This window comes from Oreochromis niloticus, linkage group LG5 (assembly GCF_001858045.2).
Source record: "Oreochromis niloticus isolate F11D_XX linkage group LG5, O_niloticus_UMD_NMBU, whole genome shotgun sequence".
NCBI classification, from domain to species: Eukaryota; Metazoa; Chordata; class Actinopteri; order Cichliformes; family Cichlidae; genus Oreochromis; species Oreochromis niloticus.
In genome coordinates, this window is record NC_031970.2 from 33,109,465 (window position 1) to 33,129,744 (window position 20,280).

The 20,280-nt window shown below is 41.0% G+C and overlaps 1 protein-coding gene across 3 annotated transcripts in view; it reads left to right on the plus strand.

The window, feature by feature from the left end:
• Positions 1-8,094: 8,094 nt before the first annotated feature.
• cntn6 (contactin 6) overlaps positions 8,095-20,280 on the plus strand; it is a 136,799-nt gene continuing 124,613 nt past the window's right edge. For 2 of the 3 annotated variants that reach the window (XM_025907487.1, XM_025907485.1), the window contains exon 1: positions 8,095-8,490. The gene's annotated coding sequence lies outside the window, so the exon portion shown is untranslated. The remainder of the gene's footprint in view (positions 8,491-20,280) is intronic. The other variant, XM_013270023.3, reaches the window with a different exon arrangement.

Here is a 20,280-nt window from a genome sequence, read left to right on the forward strand (position 1 = left end):
TTCTGAAAATGACTGGCATAAGGAGGGTGCCACAGGAAACCTCACCTTTGCTGAGTTTGCTGAGTCTGCCGTTGGGAACAGGAACCAACTGGCTTCTGTTGCCCTTAAGATAGGCTTGACCAGTTCCTTACTGACAGTTGAACGTATATGTTTTATGCTTGTGTAAGGAGTGGTATGTTATCTCTTCCTACATGTGTCTGTGACGCAAACATGCTTGAGTATAAATAAAGCTGACTCCAAAGCCTCGGGGTGAGTATCGCCCGATCACTCACCCGTGCGCACGTAGTTCTCTGAACAAAACTCTGACTGTTTTGTATTCCTTCAATGTGTTTTATAATGTCTTACCACTGACATTTAATTGGTCCTTCGAGCCGGATTTATTGATTGATATTATATCATCTAACTATTCACAGACGGAGCCGCCGGATCCTGACGTCGTGACTACCTGCACTGTAAACCACCGCTTCTAGCGAAGCAAGGAAAGCCCAGAGTCGTAAATTCGCCTATTGGCCAGTGTCTTATACAGGTCCACGACGACAGGACTCGGTGACGCCGGGAAAAAGAACACAGCGCAACACTGAAGGTGAATATAAAGCAGCCAGAAACACTTTGCGTTGAATAATCGATTTTTAGGCTGACACTGCTCAAAGTAGAAGGGTCCTGTGTGGACCAAAAGGACAGACGTGTCCTATTGTAAAACGTCCTGTGTGGACCGGGCCCTGTGTGGACCCGCACGTAAACGCTCGCCTGTGTAAGACGGACTAATTCGCCCTGTGTGGGCCCATTCCGCAACAAAAGAGAGGTTGGTAGCTCGTGGTTTCATTTCACTCCGGGAGTGAAAGGTAATGAGAGTGTCAAATAAAAATAGGATTTTTTCTAAACGTGCTGTATGTTTGTTGAGGAGTAAGTGCTTCATTGAATAGGAACTCTAGGCTCCTGCACTACTCCTAGTGTTTTCCTGTGAGTACTGAATGGTGAGGAAGAGAAAGGTTGCGCATCAACGCATAAAATTAAGTCCGCCCTGAATTTAGTTCAGGGTAGAAGGCTGACTTAATAACCTCCTCTGACTCTAGTACCAGAACGTCTCACAGTGTGTGCTGGCAGTATTAATAAATAAAAGCAAAACAAGGTGTAATGTTGGAGCATGGAAAGAGGAATGAAGTGGAATAAACAACAGGTTAAATTAAATTAGAGCTTATTTAATGTATTCAAATTGATAATAGAAGGATAACAACCGGTAAACTGGTATTAATAATGAAATATAGTTGGCAGGACGACCGTGCCTAGAATGGATAGAATGCATGAAACCAGATAACTCACACAAACACATATTAAATGAAATAGAGAGATGCATAAGGTATATTAAGGTTGTGTCATTGTTCAGCCAAAGAAAGTGTGTGAAAAGGAAAATGTCTCCAGCTTGGGAAAGGGTGAGACTGCAGCTCACCCTCAGCCCTTGGTGGACACAAATAAAATATTGTAATATACTACTGCTGTTATATAAGAAGATAATAACATTAATAATGAAATAATATTAAATATGAAGAGGCACCTCAGTCAGTTATGATGTGAGGTGGATAATTGTTAAAAGTAATCTGCATCAAGCTTAAGGTTTGCTCAAATTCAGTATAATGACATATGAGATGAAGAAAATAAAGAAAATATGTAAACTAATTAAGTGCATAGAGACACTTGACCCGCTTGTAAACCTGTCATCCTAGATGAGATTTTGTTAAGATGAAGAGCAAACCTATACTACCAAGCTAATGAGCAAGATACACACTTTTTATTTTGTATTAATTTTTTTGTTTTTCAGAGCAGAAGCTGCATGATATTAAAAGCTCACACATGCAGCAGTCTGTGATCTCAGTTTTTTCTCTCACACTTCTGCTTTGTTTCTGACAGCAGTTCTTTTTCTTTTTGTGTCCCAACTCGTGTGTAAGGCCTTCATGCCATCAGCAACTTGTTTTTGTTTGTTTGTTTTGTTGGTTTGAAAAACAAATCTGTGACCATACTTGAGGATCACAGTGACACGAAATGATTAGGCACATGATTTACTGATGCCTAGTTTTAGAGCTGTGAGCTACGAGCTGTAAGCAATGCAAAGTTTTTCCCAACTTAGAAGTTTGACATATGTAACATGTATGAGATATATGAATTATTTTAAAACGAAATAGAAATTGTCCAAAATGCCTTAAGAAAATATGTAGTGCTGTATCTACAGAGAAAAAAGGAAGAAGAAGCATTCAGTAACTTGGAAATAGCCTTTCTACTTGCATGTAGATGGAAGTGCAGGTTACATGAAAGCGGTTTTAACACAGGCATTTGGAGAAAAACAACGTCTGCTTGCATTTTACTTCTGCAAATTAGACTCTGTTGTGTGCAGGCCGGTGTATCTGCAGCAGAGGCAGTAAAAGGTCAGCTGACATTGTTTTAGGACACACTTTAATCATCAAAGTGCCCCCATGCAGTGACTTCAATTTTAAATCTAAGCCAATTTGTCTTACCTGACACATGTGAGACAACTCTCAAATGTTGGACACTTATTGTCGCTATATGGAAAGTTCAACAAAGAGTTAGGTTAGTCTGGAGAAACAGGAACTACATGCCCATAAAAGGAGCTGACTGTGTCAAGGACGCAGACAGACAGAGAGACACACGGACAGTTAGTATGTTTTTTCAGCAGTACACCATTTCGCAAAAATATGGCAAAATAGGGGTATGATCACCTCCACAGGGGCACCAGTACAACATGGCAGTCATCTGAAAAAATTACTAGAAGTAATCACATTACCCAGAAAATTAGCACTGTGCAAATGTGCTGCACATCAAAAAGATGACTCTTACATCACTAAAGGAAATAACTTTGCAGATAAAGCAGCAAAAGAAGCTGCACAGCAAAAAAACAAATGTTCTTACATTAACCTCGTGCTCCCTGATACCAATAGAAGTCCTTAAAAACGAACAAAAGGCGGCACCAAAAAATGAAAAATCCTCGTGGTTAAAAGACGGCGCAATTCTGGAAGATGATATCATGACGTGTAATGGGAAACCTATTCTACCTAAATCCCTACATAAAACAGCAGCATTAGTGACACATGGGCATTGCCATTTGTCAACAGCAGGGATGGTAGATATTCTTTCTAAACAATTCTACTCAAAAAATTTTGAAGCCGCAGCTAAAGCATATATAAGAACATGCATGATATGCCAAAAACATAATGCACAGGGAAATTTGAGGCCAAAGAGAGGCCATTTCCCAACACCGCCACATCCTTTTCATACGATACACATGGATTTTATCCAATTACATAAACACCAACAAGTAGAATATGCACTAGTAATCATAGACGTATTCTCAAAGTGGCCAGAGATCTACCCAGTGAAGAAAAATGATGCAATCTCGGTGGCAAAATGTTTGTGTACTCATTTTATCCCAACATATGGAATACCAAATCTAATAAGATCTGACAATGGCACACACTTTGTAAATGAAGTAATATCAAAAGTCTCCGAAGCGCTAGGTTTCAGCATAAAACATCACTGCTCATACCACCCACAGAGTGCAGGGCTGGTAGAAAGAACCAATGGCACTATAAAACAAAGGTTAAGGAAATGCATGGAGGAAACTGGTCGCCCCTGGCCTGAATGTGTAGGTCTGGTCAAAATGTGGATGAGACTAACACAAGGCTCACAGAAACTGACACCCTTCGAAATAGTACATGGGCGACCCTTTCCTCTACCCATTACAAGTGAACCGATAGATAAATCCATAAGAGAAACAACGCTGGCAGAATGGATGACAAAACTGTTGGAAAACAAGGAAACTGTGTTGAACAACAAACTGCTGTGTGACTCTTCTCCAGTATCTTGCAGGTTAAAGGCAGGTGATTGGATCCTGATAAAAGTGCTCCAGAGGAAAAACTGGTCCTCCCCGAGGTGGGAAGGACCCTACCAAGTCCTCCTGGCCACACCAACAGCCTGCAAAATTGCTGAACGCCCCTCCTGGATCCACCAAAGCCACACGAAGAAGGTCGAACTACTCCAGGATTCATCGACGTCAGCCTAAAGTGAGCAACAGCCTAGATTCCAGTCCTCCCTAACCTCTGGTGTTCGCTCGGTGGGGAGTAGGGTGATCAGTGGCAACACTTGGGATCCCACTCCTCTGGCTGAGGTCTACTCACCAGGGGCCCTGGGAGTGACAAGGGGTCGAGAAGAAACTCACTCACGAAACAAAGAAGATCTAAAGACACCAAAAGTGCTGCAATGACACTTGTCATCACAGTACTATGTACACTCTTGTGGTTGGTGGCCATCAAGAGCCAGGTGAATGGATTCAACCCCTGTAACGAAACGGCCGCAACACAGGTCAAAACCACAGCAGACCTGTACCTGTGCTACAACCAAACTAGCTTCTCGTCAACAGTATGGATTCCCCTGAACTCATTCCATATCGGAGGATACTTAGGGAGCCAGTGGCCTGGATATGACTGGTACCTGTCAAGCTCAGATGCCACCAACCCAGGCTGGGACACAGTCTTCACCTATACTGGAAACGACTGGACACCAACCCCAACACAAGGATCTGCTAGAAATTTGTCTAAACAGCTGGATGGATATGTTCGGGAAGTACCGTACTCTGGTGTCATCAATTCTAGTGTCCATGGCTGTGTTTGCAGCAATACTCACTCTATGTGGATGTTGTTGTATTCCCTGCATTAGAGCATTAATCAACAGACTCATAGCAACTGCCATCACACCACATGTTACGTTTCACCAAGAGACGATGATGTTGCTTACACATCAGGACCGAAACACAGACTTTGAAGAAGAAGACAATTTTTAATTATTGTCAACAAAGTGAAAACAAACCTAAATGTTGATCATATCAATTTTACTAAATGATACTCTGGTTGAAAATGTATACACAAGTGACTAGAAGTTGAAGTATGTAAAAAATATTTGAACAACAGCAGGGAATGTTAAGAGATTTTGTTTAATGTTTTATTAAATAACATGCTTTCCCTAAAATAGGTTTGCGAATGTACAATGATGTTCATATATTTTATACTACATGTATCTTGTCACTACACATGCACGTGAGCCTTGCTGACTTCTGAAAATGACTGGCATAAGGAGGGTGCCACAGGAAACCTCACCTTTGCTGAGTTTGCTGAGTCTGCCGTTGGGAACAGGAACCAACTGGCTTCTGTTGCCCTTAAGATAGGCTTGACCAGTTCCTTACTGACAGTTGAACGTATATGTTTTATGCTTGTGTAAGGAGTGGTATGTTATCTCTTCCTACATGTGTCTGTGACGCAAACATGCTTGAGTATAAATAAAGCTGACTCCAAAGCCTCGGGGTGAGTATCGCCCGATCACTCACCCGTGCGCACGTAGTTCTCTGAACAAAACTCTGACTGTTTTGTATTCCTTCAATGTGTTTTATAATGTCTTACCACTGACAATAGTAGACAGATTTATGTTTTCTGTCTTTTTAGTATATTATCATACAAAGGAGGCCTTCATCCGTACAAAGAGAGCAGACTGTCTTACCATGCTATGGACTATTTTTTACATTATGATGTTAGTAGCTTAGAACATCCAAACTGCAGAATTGGTTATGCTTTTTATGTTAAAGTGACAGCTACCACAGGTTCTTCTGTATGCTTGGAAAGGGATAGATTAGGTAGGGGTGGTTCATTTGATTGGAATCTACACTCTCCCTTTAAGATGCTATTACATCCTCCACAATTGGAAATTAAAGAATTCAGAGGGCACAGGAAATTATTCTCTGATCTGAAGAGTCAAAAACTAAACCAAGCACTATGTCAGTCAAAGCACCAGACACACCTGCTTATACCTGCACCACGACAGTCCTGGCAAAGCTGTTAATGTCCCTGTTGTCCTCCAGGTGCTGGTTCTCTTTTCTCTCTGTCTTTCTTCTCCTTTTCTGTTTACCTCTCCTTTTATTTAATGGGTGTGTATGATCATAATAACTCTGCTTAAGTCTACTCAGAAGTATGCATGGGCATTTAAACTCCAGCTGATGCATCTGTCTCTCATTACCCTTATCTGCAGCATTTAAACCCACCTCTGTTTGTCATTTCACACCAGATTGCTGCACTACACTGTTGAGAGTGTTGATCAGACCACCTTACTTGTGTTTGATTACTTAACTGCTAAAATCTCAACTGTACTCACTTTTTGCCTCAAGTACATTCTTGGAGTGTCAGCTAGTTATGCTGAGAGGAAGCCAGCTCTAAACCCATCAGCAGGACCAGTGAGCAGAGTGATCAGTTGGAGAGCAGAGCCTCCAACTGATCATCTGAGAGTCAAGTTAAAAAGAGATTTGGATTTTGTGAGGAGCTTTGAAGTAAATAACCTGGGACAGGAAGTGAGTCTGATTTGTAAGTCTGGCTGAGCTTTGGTTGGTTTGAGCTACAAGAACCTGAAAATTAAAAATCTGTCTGTGGCTCTTTGCAGATTAATCCTGTGGAAGAGTGACCCTGACCCCTGAATGAAATATTTTTGAGCTTGTTTCTGAATGATTCTGTTTGTAAATAAATCTATAACTAACAATTTCAGAGCATCTGCCTTGGATCTTTTGCTAACAAACAAACACAGAAGCATGGTATTGATAGCATCGCGCTATAAGCTTTCTTGACAGCAGCAGGCACAGGGAGAATGATTAGACTTAAAAAGAGAATGGATGCAGACAGAAATCTGTGGAAAAAAACCAAACTGCTCCAGCCTTACAATCCATAATAGTAAACCAAACTGGCTACAAGACAAGACACTGAATATTCCTGTGCAACCCAGACAAAACTCTGACTTTGCTGCAAACTAGCAGAGCTGTGGACAGACCTGATTACAGCAGTTCACACATGCTTTATTCTCAAACTGATAAAGCTTCATAGGCTCTACCAAGACGTAGGGATTACTTGCTCAAATTTCTGAGTGCAAACCCTCCAGAGTGGTGGTGACAAACTTATTTTACATCATGAGACACATAAAGACCAATTTGATTTCAACTGTGCATAACTAGCAAAACTGTTGTCTTTTATTTCAGTGTAAAAACATTTAACTGCATTTAACTTATGAGATATCTTTAAAAAAATTGGCGCAGCTTCACTTGTAAGTTGCAGTTTTTCTACATAAAGCAATGTTGCAGTAGTAAATTAAAGGGGGAACAATGTTAGCAGAGCTCTATGGACCAACACTTTAAGAAATAAATACATAACACTGCAGTCTACCAACTCATTACCCAGATGTTGTCTGTAATTTTTAAAAAATCTGATTTTTTTTTGTTAATTGGCAGAAAGTACCCCTTTTTTTTAAAAAACACTTCAGATTAAATATAAAAGACTAAAAATTGTCATGTAAATTAAAAAAACGACAACAAAATAAAACAAAATAGAACTAAAAACAAGTAAAAACAAACTGCAACTTTTCTGTTAATGAACTGAACACTAAAAAACAAACAAACAAAACAAAACCCTAGTCTATTAATTATTTATGATAAGCCATGGATGTTGGATTTGCCAATAAGAAGAAGCTAAAAACGAGGATACAGTCACAGTTCCAAAAACCATTCAATGGGTCAGCGTGGCACCTCTGCGTCCCAAGCAGGTGTGACGTCCCTGCATTTACTTTGGCAAAGTAATGAATGTAAACACGTCCCATTGTGGGACGCTTGTGTGCCATTTTTTAAAATGAAGACCCTCTCACCCACTTACCAAAAGCTCAGAGACCTGATACAAACTGATACAAACTTGAAGTTTACTGTGTGATCTGCTCTGCTCTGGATCATTGAAGGGGGAGGCCACATTGACCTGCTGACTGCCTAAAGGAAAAGGAGTACTGGACTTAGGTTCACCTGCTGACCAGAAACATGCCCTCAAATAAATAAATAAATAAATAAATAAATAATAAAAAATGCCAGCGTTGCTTGGTAACTGCTGGATGTTTAAATAGGTTCACAAGGTGAGGATATGTGTCGTTTGTTTCGGCAGCCTAAATATGCATATTATTATTAGTATGGTTGGTTTTAACTAAGAAAATAGATGGAATAATAATGATAATAACTGACGCGTGATCCGCGTGTTGACAGAGCCAGGCAGGCGATAATATCACATAGCCAACTTGCACATTTCCTCTGATTCACTTTCCCATTATTGTTAAAGGCACTGCACGCTGCAGAACAGAAGCACGCTGTCATTTTGTTAGACCTGCTCCTAAAATGAGCCTTAAATGAGATGCCTGTGATCAGGAGGAAACAGTTGGAAATAATTTGATACAACGGGGGAGTGGTCTGAATCTCACTGTCCGTTATTGCCGTGGTAAAAAGACAGACACACTTTGGAGTTCACTGCTGGGACGTCTGGCAGTTCTTTCATCCACAGTGCAGGCTGTGTGGCTCGGCGCTCTGCCCGATACCCTCTCTGTCCTCTCTCCTCTGCTCACGCTCGTGTCTCCGCTCCTGAACAGGTAAGGGATCTGTCAAAGTTATTATGCCACTCAGCAGTGTGGGGTCTTTGTGCTGTTTCCTGTGTGTCCCGCCTGCACGTTGACAAAATCCTCTGCCTTTATCGTGCGTTTGCGCAGTTATCGTGTTGGTGAGGAGAAGGTGTGCTTTGCTATATCCTCTTAAAATATTTTTTGTAAGGAAAGTTAACAGTTAACAGTGTGTTCCGTGGATCTCTGCGCATTCCAGTGCGGGTGCAGCTCACTGTTAAAATGAGAGCGGTTTCAGCAGAACGCCGTGTGAAGAAGGCAGGTTCCCCGCTCCTCGTGGGCTCCAAGATGCTCACGAGCAGTGGCTGGATGCAGGATTGGTGGCAGAGACAGAAGCAAAGCGCGCTTTGCAAATTCCAACTATTTAGATCACCAGGTTCGAGCGGATAATGCACCTGCCAGCGAGGTGTCAGATTGGAAACCGGGGCTTTCTTCGAGAAATACCGTTTTCCTCACTGAAAGCGACTGAATAGAGCCCAACTGTAGTAGTGGAAGTAATGCTTGAAAATGAGTTTTTTTTGCAAACAACTTGTTAATGAATGCTCCCAAAGCCTACACTTACCGTGAAATAATGGTGCGCACCTACAGTCAGTATGCGCTCGTCCTGCAGTGCCCTCAGTTTGGAAGAGCTGTAACCAATATTTACCTCACCTCTGTCTTTAGACGTCTAAAGCCATTAGTGCTGGCAGTTGTGCTGTCATACAAGGATGTAGAAAATCCCCCCCCCAACAAACACAAACACACACACATTCATACACGCACACACTTATTCACCCCTCTCCTCCCCAGGAAGGGCACTAAAGCATAATAAAAATGCCATTAGCCATTTTCATTCAAATGCAGCCCTCCCAAATTGTATTCAGTGATCACACTCCTCTGTCACTTAGTCCAGTGAAAATGATGATTAATAAGCCACTTTGTGGCTTAATTTCTAAGCACTGACTTAATAAACCTGCCACGTTCCCGTAGCCCTACCGATTACTCTCAGGAGGGTCATCAGGAGAATACATATGGCCCCTTCATGTCCTCATCACCACATAATGACAGAGGCAGGCACAGTTTGGCCACCAGGCTACCCTCATCCAAAACACTGAGGCAACACTGCAGTACTTAAAGAAACAAAATTATTTTGCCCTGAATACAGAGGTAGTCTGCATGAAATACAACTGGACATAAATGTCTTGATGCACGCTCCATCATCCAAGTAAAAAATCCCAAAAAGTCTATTCTGTTCATCATTGGTCTTGACTGAAGAAGTCACTTTGATTAGTGACGAAATGTTTCTCCCACTGAAAAGGCTACGTCCAGCTGAACAGAATCAACTTTTTGGGAACTGGACATAAAGTTCAGTCCTGCAAAAATATAAATGAATGCAATTTAGGGTCTAAGCAGCTCGAGGTAGGTTTTTCTGTTGTTGTGGGAAATCCAAACAAGATAATGAATCTTTTAACCTCCCATTAATTTACTCAACAGGCATGAACACAGTAATAAATAATGTGAAAATACCGGATTTAGAAAGTTTTAATAATGCGATTTTACATGAAGACTGATTAGAGATCGTTGCACACTGCATTTAAGTGGAGGAGAAAGGAAAGGCAAGTATCTTGTACACACTGTGGCGCTTCCTCACATTTCAAAGTATAAACCTTGTTTTTTGGGGGTTATCACCTCGTGTTGTCTGGGCTCTCTGGGTTTTTGCTCAACAGCAGCAGTATGAAGAGGTAGGCAGTGCTGGCTGAAGGCTAATCTTCACAGGGGTGATAGAGATAACAGTGATGTATGGAGCGGATGGGGTGGTTTAACACCCAGAGCTGACTGTTGTCTAGCAGGGTCAGGTCTGTGATACTGGAATACTGCTTCAGCCAGCTCCTCTCGTGCCTGGGATTTGGCAGTCTTAATAGCTGCAGGTGGATGCAAGCAGAGGCCACTTCGGTATTCACAGCCTGCAGATGCCTTGATGAATGCTGTGTTGCTGCTCAGGCATCTGTCAGTCGCTTCTGCTCTCCAAGTCAACTGCTTCCTTGGCCACAAGCCAGACAGGCAGCCAGTGCATACTGTGACATGGTTATGTTGCGTTTTACTGATGAATTTCACACTTAAAGGTGATGGCTTATTCCTAGAGGAGAAACTACACCCTCAAACAACCACAACTCGACTGTTTTTTGAGTGTGAAGTAACTACGTGACCACCTTGTAAATATAAAATTTATGATCTTGCATGTATATTAAATGCTTCTGCACAGTGCAGGCATTTAAATTCACTCAGGCAAGGGAAGCGGTTATTGAATATAATGATTTTAAAGCTGCCCTCATCAATATTTTTATATCTACCATTTGTAAAATGGCAAAGCAGAATATGAACATTTTTTTCTTGTAGAAAAATAATCAGCCAACATTTCATTCTCTACAGCTCTACAGAATGTTGCTAGCATACATTTTAACAGGTCAAATTAACAGTTAGTGAAATGATTCTCTATCTCACTGCTGTTGTTGAGTCATTGTCCTTAAAAATATCTGATAAAACTGTTTCATGAATGAAATGAAAGCGCTTTTTAGCATGTAGGTAGTTGCAGTAGCTGGTGGAGACCAAAATAGAGCTAGAGGAGAGCAATAATAATTGTGAAAGATGCTAATGCTAGCTTGAGCATCTCTATAATGCTAACTGCTCTCTTAGCTCGCAGGTTAGTGTCATCAATGTCCATGTTAGGAAGTGAAGAAATGTACATGTTGCTTTTAGGTTGGCTTCCTATCATGAAAGAGTATGTTTTTGATACAATTTATGTGTCAGTGTGGCAAATGTATGCTAAATACAATTTAAAACAGTCAATATAATGTTTATCGCCATGTTCTACTACAAAACTCCTTACAAGTTTGAAACCAATCCCAATTAATAATGATATAACAAATCATTAATAATAACACTATATTTTTAATACTATAATATTAAATTATATATGTGAATATTATGATGTGGTCATAATAATATATTATGACCCCAACAGTCAATAAACAATAATGTTGAAATCTGTAAAGCACACCGTTTTTTTTTTAATATGTGGAACTAAATTATAGGTTATCTATATGTCTCCTGACACTCCTCAGTAATACAGAAACTATATGCAGCATTATTTATTGATAGTTAAAATTGGAATGTTACCTTAAATATAAATTGGTAGACTCTGCTAATGTATTGATTGTACTCTTTTATGAACAGGTTAGGTGCTAATATGTTGAAAAATCTATATCTTTATGCATATCATGTCTCCCTGAGTTGGGTGTTTGTAGCAACGCTGGATTGATTTGCGTTACTATAGAAGGGAGGAGTGCACAGACAAATATGGATCATACCTGTGGGGCGTATAAGCCACGAGCTCTGGATTAGAAGTCATTTTTCTTCATTAAAAGTAACCTTTTGGTCAAGATAACACTGCTAATAAAAAGAAAACAAATGCCTGACAAAGTGCTGCCTTTTAATCTAATTGTTGTCAGTTGATTATTGTGATTATTGATTGGCTGGTGTCTATCAGGAGCGGATTGTGCTGGTCATGCATCTAATGAATCATTTTAAAGGAATCAACCAGTTTAAAAGCTTAGAATTAAAACGTCAGAAGCAAGCAGTGAATGGGAAAGCCATTTAATAATGCAGAAGGGAAATGAACTGGTTGGTCAGAAGATCAGATAGTTTAAAATTCAGTGTGCTCTTTCTTTCTTTTTTTACATGGCTAATTTTAGTTCTTGCAGACAGTAATGTGTTCTAAATTTAAAATATATAATATTCAAGTCCAACTTTTGAGATGCTTTGAGGAAGCATTTTGCCCATCCATCTAATTTCTGCTTAACCAGTTCAGGGACTCAAATAGGCTTAGTGTTTGTGGTCATCAACCACAGCAGTCAATAGGGATTGAGAGAAGAGGAGGAGGACACGTGGTGGGGGCTGTAGGAGACCAGGTAAGCAGGACAGAGTGATGACCTTCACTCTCTGATAGAAACTGACAGAAGCTTGATGGAGCCTGTGCAGCTGGAATCATGTTGAATTATTCCTGACATGAACCTGCAAGAAGCCTTAAAGCCACTGAGGTGCACTGTGTGTTGTAGCATTAGAATTAATGAAAGAAACCCCACTAACAGCTGTCCAAACAATCCTGCCTTCAGTTGCTCAATACCAGAGTTTTACTTTCCAACTGTTGATCCCAGAAGCTGCAGTGCTTGGCTAGCCTGCGCTTTGCTGGAGCATCACAGTAAACCGCTCTCACCCTGGTTTGATTTGTTTTGATTTGTAGTTCGCTTTTCTCAGCAGAATTGTTACCTTTGTGTGATCTGCCTTTGTCTAATGCTCCCTGGCAGAAGAAGCATGGCTTATGAATAAATCAGAGGCCTCACTTTCACTGCTTTGAAGGATAGCGAGTGAAATTACCATGTACTGTATGGATGTACTGTACAGAACTGGGAGCTACTTTTATCTTTTTCTTTTGCATCCTCTCCCGCTAAAAATAGCCCAAGTGCAGGAAAGTCTATATGGTGCATCTATGAACTTAAATACAATGTCATAAATAATTCCTGCTTCTGTTGTTGATTTCCTCGACAATAGCTTTTACAATCAATTATTCATTTAGGCCTGGCTCTGCACTCATCAGTAATTGTATCAGGATTTTGCACACACACTTTAATTGCTTGTCTCCTTTGGAAGATGGCCAACCCACAAATTAACCCTTATCTTCATTTTTATCATTGATCGTTTTCTTATTAATGCTTTTTGTGCCTGTTTAGATATTTTTCGGACATCTCAATAAGTGATAGCTCACGCAGAGTTCGGTTTTATAATGATATCTGAGTCAGTAGGTGTACGCCAGCCCAGCGTGACTGAGGCAATATAAAAAGAGAACAGCTAAGCGCTCACAAAACAAATGCTATTCACAGTTTAAGGTAACACGTACTCAATATCTGCACAAACCGCCAGTATACCTCAGTGAAGTTTGGAAATTTGCAAACAGGCTTCTCAGTCAGACTCTGTGGTGTGGCTGAAAGATGATTGAGGATAATACCATGGAAGGAAGGCAGGAGCCGAGCTCAGTTTCCTCCAACAAATCCTCTGTTGTGCTGGCGTCACGAATGCATTAACGGCAGTGCATGTTTTCAAAAAACAGACTTTGCTTGAAGTCGAGCGAAAGCTGCACTGCACCGATAGAAAGGCTGTAAGATGAACCCGTCACACAGACAGTTGAATAGCAAACTGCAAACTCTTAAATAGATGATATTCAGGTGGAATATCAGCTCATCATTGAAATGGGAAACCTAAAGCTTGCGTTTTTTTTAGACCACACAAATTTTTTTTCCAAATGCATGTTTTCTCAGTCAGGATTTTTGTGAGATTGGCAGCCGGTCGGTCAGATGAAACATTGACTTGCATAAAGTGCTAGTTTTTCCTGACTAAGAACACATTAGACTTTCAGGAAATGCTGTGCAGTCTTTAGAGCAGCTTTGTGCCTTTGAGGAGTGTATGGATTTTACTATCTGTAATAGGAAACTTCTGTGATAGGAGTCTGTGTTTTATCCCTCGCCCTTACAGCGCTTTTCCTCCCAATATATGCAGCTAATAGTTACTCATGCAGAATGTGATTTTAGTCATGTATGCAGAAGCAAACACTTCATGTCTCATTTTGCTTAAATATCATTGATCTGTAATGCTAAGTGAACTAATGCACATACATCTGCCATGTGAAGTTTAGTGTTTACCTCAAAGAAGCTCGATATTATATTTTACTTTTTTATGCGAGCACTGAGAAGCCCACTGGCAGCGGTGTCGCTTCCCTTCACAGTCCACCCTAACTGCAGCCACGAGTGCTACACTTTTTTTAACTCTCAGAAATGAGGATTTAGCAGAAGTAATTTTCTGTGCCTGCAGGTACCATCTAAACAAATGCACCCCCATAGAGCTAATTACTGGACTTCAAGGTAATTATGTGTACCTTTTCAAGCACCAAAATGGTGTATATGCAGAATGTTCCCGAGCAGCAAAAGCACAGTTGAACTGTGGAGTATCAGGAGATGGTCTGTATTCATGCAAATACAAAAAGAAACAGACAAACTATAAATTTTCTTCCTTTTTTGCTGTTTTCATAGTTTTTAAAATAAAAATCACACCTGTGCTTGTCTTCTGGTTGACACTGTCACCTAGAAGATTTTGGGGCCTTTTTCTATAGCCTTTGTTCTCCTCGTGTCTGGTGGATTTTTCCTCCAGTTTCCTCCCACAAAAACATAAACGTTGGTTAAGTGGTTAATCTAAGCAGGCTGTAGGCGTAGACATGAGATAGCTAGATTTTCAAGTGGACATTGGCACAATTAGCCTGCTTCAACTGTAAAAACGAACACTGGTCGCAGCAGATGGCCCCGCCCCTCCCTGAGCCTGGTTCTGCCGGAGGTTTCTTCCTGTTAAAAGGGAGTTTTTCCTTCCCACTGTCGCCAAAGTGCTTGCTCATAGGGGGTCATATGATTGTTGGGTTTTTCTCTGTATGTATTATTGTAGGGTCTACCTTACAATATAAAGTGCCTTGAGGTAACTGTTGTTGTGATTTGGCGCTGTATAAATACAATTGAATTGAATTGAATAAAAACACATAAAATAAATGAATGGATACTTAATTTTTAGGATGATTCAAAAGTTTATTTTTATAAGATTTTATTGAGATACAAAATTACCACTGGAAGTCCTGTTGCTGTGAAGTACAAACCACAAGGGTATAAAGTACATATTACTAGAAGTACAATCTTTGGCTCTTGGAAGTTACTGCCCCACTGAGAAGCCGCTGTGCCCCTAAAGGTACAACGAGGTACTTTATTATCAGTCGCGTAGGCTGCAGAATCATGCTGGTTGGTGTTTTCCAGTATCCACCTTTGCTGTGCACTTGCAAAACTGGAGGACAGTCCTCTTGTCCTTGTGCTGTATGTATCTAAAGTACAGTACATTGCATCCTGTGTCGCTACCTGCTTTGTTGCATCCTGTGAACTTCCCATCGCTCCTTCTTATTCACATCAGCTAGGATAAGTTAGCAAAAATGATTTTCCCCCTGGCACCTCCATCCATCAAATCCTGTCTGGAGCCTTATCTGATATTGACGAACTATATGTGTGTGTGATGTTCTATGAATCCATGCGCTTCTTGATTCTTGATGCAAACCCCTTTTATTATTAATATACATGTATTCAGCGCTCAGCCAATGCTTCAGTGGATAAGGCTGCTTCTGATCAAGTTTGACAACCGCTAAATGATTGTGATCGCTTTTGACAATCAGCTTTTCTTTGTGCACCGCTCGTGATGGAGAGCTATTAATCTATTAAGTAAGCATGCGTCGAGGTAGATATGGGTGGCATGCACAGAGTGGCTGCTCTGTGTGCATTTGCGTGCTATTTTTGCAACTGGGTTAATTCATATAACCTTTAGGTAATGCAGTCTTGTGCAGTGGTAACATTACATTAGCGCCAAATATAATGTCAGAACCCCACTCAGCGCAGCTCTACGAGAAGAATGTAATTGAGAGAGCCCACTGGGAGTTTGATGGGAAGATTGAGAATCTCATAATGATATCTATATCTACTGTACAGCAAGCTTTTTCCCCCCACAAATGGTCCAGTAATACGCCTTTAAACGCAGTGAATGCAAAGCCTAGCTTTAGAGAGAAGCCAAAACCTCTTTGCAGATGTGTTGCACATGCTCTATTACTCCCATGCTTCTCTATCATGCCTGTTTGAGCACGTATGTAAGACCACACGGAGCACTGGGAAAAATGAATGAAAGCAGAGAGAAAATAACGAGAGCTTCCTTGTGATTAAGCAGAATTTCCAACACCCCTCTCTTGTAATCTACAGAGTAGCATAAATGTTGAACCTTGGCAGCCTGCAGCGTGATTAATGCACTGCGCACTAAATGGATTTGCAATGAACTGATCATGTGATGAGCCGCTTACACTTTCAATAAACCGGTACCTCGACAGCCGCGTGGCTCTTCCTGGTCTTTTATGGGAGAATTTGCATGTCAAATAGGCACGATGGGCTCATTCACGTGACGTGACCGGGGTGAGTCGCACATCACAAATAGAGGTCTCAGCTTTTAGAACATTTGGTGTACACTCCCCCCTCCCCTCCCTTCTGCAGCAGGTCACCTGGTCAAAGGCCTGTTTGCTCGCTGTTGGGTGTCTGTCCCGGCAGCCTGGCTGTGTTGATTTTTGTCTCCTGCGGCTCTGTCACTCATCTGGCCCTGTGACCTGCTCCATTTCCCCCCTGAGTTACCCGGGCAGCAGTCCCAGCCCCAGCTTTGCTCTCAGCGTGGCTCCTCAAGACATATTTCCAAGACAACTCATATCCCGTATGCAGTGAAAAATAGCTTCTGACATCTGTGATTATTCTAAACCTTTAAACTCTTTTTCTGTGACACTTACTGAGGTGTGATAGATTAAGCTTTATCTTCGTGGCCAGCTTGCAACCTCCTTTTTTCTTATTGTTTATGTTTGTGCCCTGAAAAAAGAAAGCCTCCACTAGCAGGAATTCATCAATGTGCTTTGTCCTAATATCGGGGCAGCATAAAAACTAGGCTGCGAGGTCTAATGGATGAAGTCCGTGGCCATCCTTCAACCCCACCTCTCATTGCGCATTGTGATTTCATAACCCACAGGAATGTTCGTAGACTTTTGTCTCTGAGTAAAATTGTGTTACCTGAAATAGCCACTTTCTCTTAATAGAAAACATGTCCTGAAGATACAGGGGTATTACTGTGTATCTACAGGGCTGACGTACCTTTATCAACAAATATAGATCTTCACCAGGCCAAACAATAACTGGACCTCGGCTTGTACAGTTTGCGGTTGAATTTAATCCTCAAGTGAATAAGCACCCAAAATGGAAAGATCATAATATCTCTTATAGGAATGCGCTTGCTGGGTTCGACCTGTTTGGCTGTGATTGGATTAAGCGCGAGCTCCCTGCCAGGTGCTGTCGTCAGTGAGGTTGGATGACGGTGCGTTGTGGCTTTGATGAGTGAAGCCGGAGCCCTCCGTGGTGGTGAAGGATGGATGGCCTCGAAGTGCAAGGTTCAGGAGAAATGTACCCACTGTGCCATTTGGGGATAGGGAGGAGATGATTCATTTTCAGCATCACTTCACCCAGGATGATCTCATTACTTTGTGTGAGTGGACATTCCCGGCGATGAGAACTCGGCAGGTCCACAGAGTCTCCACGTTGAGAGGCATGTCGCATCAGGCGTTGCACAGCACTCTGCTGCTGTTTGGATATTGATTATAAAATGCAATGGGAGGATAAAGTGACCACAGATTTATTCATGTCGCTCCTTCAGATGATTTTGTGCAGACTAAACAGGATACTTTTGATAGTTTTCCTGCTCCAGAATCAAAAAATATTTCATAACTTTGCATTTTATCTCTTGTTTTTTTTCCAAGAGCATTTTGGTTGAGATTACTCATAACCAATTTCATAAATATAAAAGAGACGCTATTCACAATCTGTTCACTGAGACACACCTGTGCTTGCTCTGGAATTTCAATTGTATTGCAGACAGTGGTGACAGCTGCTTTGTTTTCAGAGAGCTTATTATTTATTACTTGTATTGTTTACATGCATATTTAACAGGTGCTTAATACGTTATTTTGATCAACAATACAAGATAGAGATGATTGTCGGTTTGACCTCGGCGTTTTTTTCCTCCTTCACAGTTATTACAACAGGAGACAACATATGTTGTTAGTAATTATATAAATTGCAGATTAAATACCAATCAGCAAATTTGGAGCCATCAGTTCTCGAGGCTTTGAACGTGGATAAGAAGTAGCTTATCACACCTTCTCGGTGCACTAATTAAAATGAAGCACAACTTCACGTCTGAGCGGCACAGCGGAGCTCCTCGTGCTTTAGTGGCGTGCGGTGTAGCACAGATCTCACTGAGCTTTGATAAAGCGTAAGATTAAATACATGTTGTGTAGAAGTTTAATGATAAACACAGACACTGTAGTCTGAAAGGAAATCGCAGTTCGGTGAAGGACGCCGAGTTAGGTGAGGAAAAAGCAGAATTGAAGTATGCTATCATCAGTGTTTCCTGCAGATTTATAGTCTTCTTTTTGTGCGTGTTATTGTGGAGCTCTAATCAGCTACCTCTGAACCAGTCTTGATATCGTGGATGGACTCCAACTGCAGCAAGTAGTCTTTGTTCTGCTCCGCAGGCTTGTTGAGTGCAGCGTAGTGGCACAAGAACCAGTTCTGAACCTGCTGTGGGTTCTGGTCACGGTGACTGTCCTGCTCACAAAACAGAACCAGGACTGCTGTTGGCAGCAGCAGCCTAAGACATTGGAGCCAGCAGACTGAAGCAGCTGAATGATATCAAAGACAACCACAACAACCAGACAGCCAGCCAGCAAGCCAAGCCAGCTGGGACACACAGAAAAGGATGCTGGTTAGCAGCGACTGTTTTTTCAAAATAAGAGCATGGAGACTGTCTATCAGAATATTGTTTGTGCATAAAGATGTAGAAGTGCTCAAATGAGTCATCAGGGTTGTCCACACTAGTAAAGTCATCGGCCCACACTTCAATATAAGTGTCACGGTGGGGTACGCCGATGTGTTGTGAACAAGACCCAGAAGCAGATGCGGAGAGAGGAGTTGCAGGTAGAACAAAAGGCGAACCTTTATTTGGCTGGAAGTCAGCAGTAAACATGAAACTAAGAAAAACTATGAACAACTATGACAACCACGAAACACACTGTGAAACTATGACAAAGACTATGAAGACTATGAAGGTAACTATGAAGGTAAGTATAACAGATGACCTGACAATGAAATACGGAAAACAGAGGACTTAAATACACAGGAGGTGATCAGGGGAAGTGAGAACACATGGGGAAATAGCTGACTGAAATTAAACATAATGACATCACAGGGAAGAGAAACTAAAAACAATGACAAAAGAACAAAAGACTCTTTTGAAATAAAGAATAAAGAGAATAAAGAGAAAACATGGAAACGTAGACATGATAACACCAGCTTGACAGACCTAAAATACTAACAAAAGAGAGTCAAAGATAACGAATAAACTCAAAACGCTGGATCAGAGACCCAGCCCGTGACAACAAGTCCTTCATTCAGTTAAAAATATATAGATATATACATAACTGTGTTAAAAGTACTGATGGAAAGTAGGCTGCACTCTTTCCTTTCAACTATTGTGAACTGTGGACAGAAAATAGTACGTACCAAATTGCAAGTAGTCACAAAAAGAGTGATTTGAACAGGAACCAGACATACTTTTGTATTTTGTTTGTTTAGAGCTGAACACTAAACAGTTACTGCATTGGTTAGGAGCCTAACAATAACTATTTTGGTGCCTAGATTATTTGTGTGTGTTACACAGATACGGCTAATTAATGGTAACATTGATTAGCAAATTTATCCAGGGGAACCAACACTTAAAACACAGTTGAGAGGTCAAGTTCAGGGATGTTAAATCAGCAGAGATGATATAGTTATCATGAAGAAAGGAAAATAGTGTGTTTATTGTCTGCAGTACCACCTCTCTGAGGACTGAATGACCCAAGTGGTCAGTGAAGGATCTTCAGTTGCAGACATGTTTTTTGATGGTTTCATTTTTCAGCCACGGCCACGTAATTTCGAATAAACTCCAGACATATTTGTTTAAATAAAACGCTACATTTTTTGGTCAAAATTATTATCGCTGTATATCACATCTACCAAGGTCCCAATAGCAGCA